Source organism: Somniosus microcephalus, chromosome 7 (assembly GCF_052327205.1).
Source record: "Somniosus microcephalus isolate GS21.2 chromosome 7, FLI_Smic_1.0, whole genome shotgun sequence".
In the NCBI taxonomy this organism is placed as follows: domain Eukaryota; kingdom Metazoa; phylum Chordata; class Chondrichthyes; order Squaliformes; family Somniosidae; genus Somniosus; species Somniosus microcephalus.
The window spans coordinates 214823681-214828752 of NC_140993.1; positions in this window are offsets into that span (position 1 = coordinate 214823681).

Here is a 5072-nt window from a genome sequence, read left to right on the forward strand (position 1 = left end):
ATCTTTTCACAATTCCCCCCCACACTCCTCCAGGCCGACCCCGATCTTTTTGCAATTCCACCCCCCCACCCCCACTCCTCCAAGCCGACCCTGATCTTTTCGCAATTCCCCCCCCCACACTCCTCCAGGCTGACCCCGATCTTTTCGTAATTCCCCCCCCCCCCTACTTCTCCAGGCCAACCCCGATCTTTTTGCAATTCCCACCCCCCCCACCCCCACTCCTCCAGGCTGACCCCGATCTTTTCACAATTCCCCCCCACACTCCTCCAGGCCAACCCCGATCTTTTCGCAATTCCCACCCCCACTCCTCCAGGCCAACCCCGATCTTTTCGCAATCCATCACCCCACCCCTCCAAGCCGACCCCAATCTTTTCAGACCCCCCCCGTTCACTTTGGAGGTCAGGACATCCAGTTTGTCCTCATCCGATTTGACCGTTGCAGCGGAGGCGATCAGGAATCTTTCAAAGCACCTAAGCCAGTGAGCAAACTTGGTGGATGCGTCCGCCTCCCGATGGTCTAAGTCCAGGCATGCTGGTGTGAGGATCTTTTCCATTATAAAAAAATCTTGTTAATAAAATTCATGCGCTATCAATTACTCAAAAGACTGAGGTTAAGCGAGTAACTAACAGGCTTTTATTAACAAGAGAATGAAGGTGTGCCTCGAGTGGTCGACCAGTCCAGAATACAGAGGGACTGTGGAGCAGTCACCTTTATACCTGGACTCGTGGGAGGAGTCAGCCGAGGCATGTACAGACATGTACACAGTGGAATACAAACACCCACACAGGCAGGTATAACAGTGGTTTACCACATGACCTCAGGCATAAGGTCCTGCAGGTCAACAAGAGGTACCCTGGCAGTTGCCATGATGTATTTATTAATGAGGCTGACCTCTTTGCTCGTTCTTGTTGCCAAAGTGCACGTCCGGAAATCTAGCCTATTATCTTTCAGTTAGTTAGGCGGACCTACCCAAAAGAGCGCTATAACCTTTCCTGCCTCAAGAAAACATACAAAAATGAGATTCCCGATTTGAACATTAGCCATTTCAGTCTATTATAGATGACTGGATTCTGAATAATAGGAATCAATGTACATTTCATCTCCAAACTTTTACTTTAATTTAATTTAATTTAATGTAGTTTGTGTATTCTTGACTTTGATCATAATGAACCACGTACAACAGGTCAGTTGCTGAAATGAGCTGGGACTTTCCAATTGAGGTTTCAGAGAAGCTTCTGAAATTTTGCTTAAGGCAATTAGAGGAAAAATGAACTGAGTCTGTTGCTATCTGCTGGCCTATGAGGGAGGACCCTGGTATAAAAAGAGACTGTCATGCACATTGTACATTCTAAATTCATACGCTTCAGACAGCTAATCAGATTACATGCATTTGCACCTCTCGTCTACTTCAGTCTCAACATCTGAAGGAGTTAAGCGGTTTCCTCAGGCATATCTGATAAGTAAAAGGTGTGAAAATATAAAGTGCTGGCACTCACAGGATTTTTTAGCTTGGAGTCACTCAGCTTGTATCCTTGAAATTCCACACCATTGTCAGCATTATTTCAGAGTATAATCGGGGCAAGTAACTTTTTTTGACAGCAAAATTGGGTGGAAGCTGTTTACATTAATGCGGGTGCGGGTGGAGGAAATGGCAATCTACCAGGCATGAGACAGAATCCCAGTGGATTCGCCCACTCTTGTCCCATGCCCCTGACTGGAATTTCAGGCCCGTACATGTTTAATAAATATATATGATTGCTACACATTAACCCTAGCAAACAGTAGACAGCTTTCCTAATGGTCAGATTAAGAACATAAGAAATAGGAGCAGGAGTAGGCCTGCTCCACCATTCAATAAGATCATGGCTGATCTGATCCTAACCTCAAATCTACTATCACTTTCCATCCCACCCGAACCCATGTGATCTCCCGGGAGAGGCGAAAAACCACATAAAAAAAAACAATGGCCAATTTGGGAGAAAAAATCTGGGAAATTCCTCTCCGACCCATCTAGGCGATCGAAACTCGTCCAGGAGATCACTCTGTCCCTATATTTTCTACAGTACTTACCTTCTGTAAAGATGATCTCCACCCCAGCCAGGAACAGGAATAAAACCATCTCCTGAAATCTAACAGAATTAGAACACAAGAAGTAGGAGCAGAACCAGGCTACACAGCTCCTGGGCCCGCTCCACTACCCACAGGGCCACGACCATTACTGTAGATAGTGTCACTAGGTAATGATAGTTGGGAATTGCGTGACCTGTACAAAACTGTCCTGTATATTATTGGTCAGGTGAGAATGTTAGCCAGCAATGGGGTAGCACATCATCTCTCTGCTCATGGTACCAGTGCTGCCATGTACTTCTGATGTATCACAGATGCATCCAAACAAATGGAGTGCTGAACACCTACCTACAGGCTCTGCTAAGAGTTAGTGACAAGACAATCTCTTTCCAATTTATCTCCTCTCAAAGTGAGGCTCATTTTCTGGAAATAGCTCGCTGTACTCCCCTAGTGATCTGGTACCTTGCTCAATTGGCCAATAGTCAGTTGTAAGCTAGATATTGGTGGGGGGGTGGTTAGAATTTCATCAGAAGTTCTCCTGATCTCCATAACTTCAGTGGAAGATCAGCAGAACCCCGGAGAAACTGCATAAACAGCTCACACCATTTCTCCAGGGTTTCCGCCAATGTTATGACAGGAAATCGGGATAACCTGTGAGGAATTTCTACCCAAGTCCCCATATACGTACACTTTCCAGCAGATGTCATGGACAGCGATCAAAAGTAGGAACCCCAGCTGATTTCTTGTCCCCTCCTTAGCCCAGGAACACTGACGCCAATTGTAATGCCCTCTACAACCACCCCAACTCAGATCAGTTACTGCAGCACTGCTGTGCTTGCCCACTGTGATATCTTGGGACACAGCATATATTTACAACAGCACAACATGGCTTCCGGTAAGAACTGTGCTGCACATAGCTTTATTATATACATCAGTAGTCCACCAGGTGGCTCTATTACACTTCTCCCTCCTTATTGAAGTTAATCATAGCAAATAATCATTGTACATGACTTGCATGGTATATACAACTCTTGGTATACATTTCTCAAATGGAATCCATTTTATGTTTCCAAATTCTACTATCGAATTCTGTAACACAAACAAAAGATATATTTACAGATTAAACTTAACCACTGGTTTTCTGTTTCAAAGAGGATACCTTCTTGAATAGAACTTTCAGATCTTGTTGGAGGTCTTTGACTCATTCTAGGCTGAGCCTGTGGAGAATTTTTCTCCAAGGGCTGACCTTGATTTACACTTGGACTCTCTACACTTTCAGACTGTTTGTCTGCCTGACTCAGGCTCAGACTTATTCTGACTTTCTCTTGGACTTGTTTCTGGTACGTCTGATGTAGGATTTGCTACTGGTACTCTACTTGTAACAAGACTATCTGACACATCAGAATAAATTGAATCATCCCAGCTTTCAACTCCTTCTACATTTGTAGGTAAGATATGATCAATGTGAACAAACCTAACCTTTTCATGATCAAACATCCTGACCAAATATGTGAGCAAGCCACATATCTTCACTACACTTCCTGGTAACCACTTTAACCATTTATGGTGATGGTTCTTCACTCTAAACTTCTGGTTCAACTTCACACTTCTCTCTCTTACTCTACCTTTATCATGACTCTCTTCTGCCTTGATTCTTTCCTATGGACTGTGCCAAGTTTGGCTTTAACAACGAGAACCTAGTTCATGGTTGTTGTTTGAGAAACAACTCTACTGGTTTTCTATCAGTAGTGGTATGAGGAGTATTCCGATAGGTAATCAGAAAGTTTGTGGTCCAACAACAACTGACGTTTCTTTGGATTTGGATTCAACATTTGCTTGATGAGGGCACGTTTGATAATTTGTACTGTACACTCTGCTGCACCATTCGAAGCAGGGTGGTACAGTGGAACTTTGGTACGTTTCACACCGTTTCTGCTCATGAACTGTGTGAACTCTTCTGAACAAAATTGCAGCCCATTATCAGACAGAGCTTCTTCTGGGAGGCCGTATGAAGAAAACAATCTTCGCAAATTGTCTGGCGTTTTGCTTGTTATTCTCCGCATCAGAAACACCTTTACCCACTTCGAGTGACTATTTAGCACTGTGAACAATTGCTGTCCTTCTAGCTCAGCAAAATCTACATGTAACCTTTGCCACACTCTGGGAGGCCATTTACATGCCTGTAATGGTACAGATGGTGGTTTCTTGCTCATCGATTGACATGTTGTACACTGACTCTTGGTCAAGCACGTTCCCAGGTGTTGGTCATGAAGATCTCCTAACAATTTAGACCTGAACCTATTTGGGTTAACCACTCTTGCTCCCCACATGATACAACCTTTTGTGAAGGAATAAGCCATATTTCAGAAAAATACACCATCATATGAACAGAATTCTGATTTTATTAATACATGATATACTGGGTTTAAAAATCTAAAGCCTCAATGACACAAGCTGTGCAAACAGGCTTCTGAGATGGGATGGTTTGATAACACAAAAGCTGTAAACACCACAAGCTTTTGAAATGGGAATTGGTTAAAAATACTAAAACAATGGCCCTATTGAAATAGCAGTTTGGCGCTTCCAGAAGGTCTGGAGTTTTGGAGAAACACAATGGAATGACCCAAGTAAAGTGTTACAAACTAACACATTGAACAGAAACACAGAAACATTAAAAGAGGCATATGCCTTTGAAAAGCTGACATCAAGTAAAAGAAACACCTGATGGTCAAATAGTTTTTATGTTAAACTTGAAAGACAGGAGACATAATTCTTAATACAACCATTGAGATAGCTAGAAAACAAGTAAACACCCTAGTTGAAGTGTCTTTAATTTACATCTTGTAAATATGATACCAACAGAACACTTTAAAAATATGACTTCAATAGATACACCAAGCAATTACATTGTGTTTGTGTTGAACTTGGAACACCATGGAGACAGGAGTCTGCTAATAACCAGTTAAGCCAATATTAAGAATTGAATGGGAGGCCTTCAATAAGAA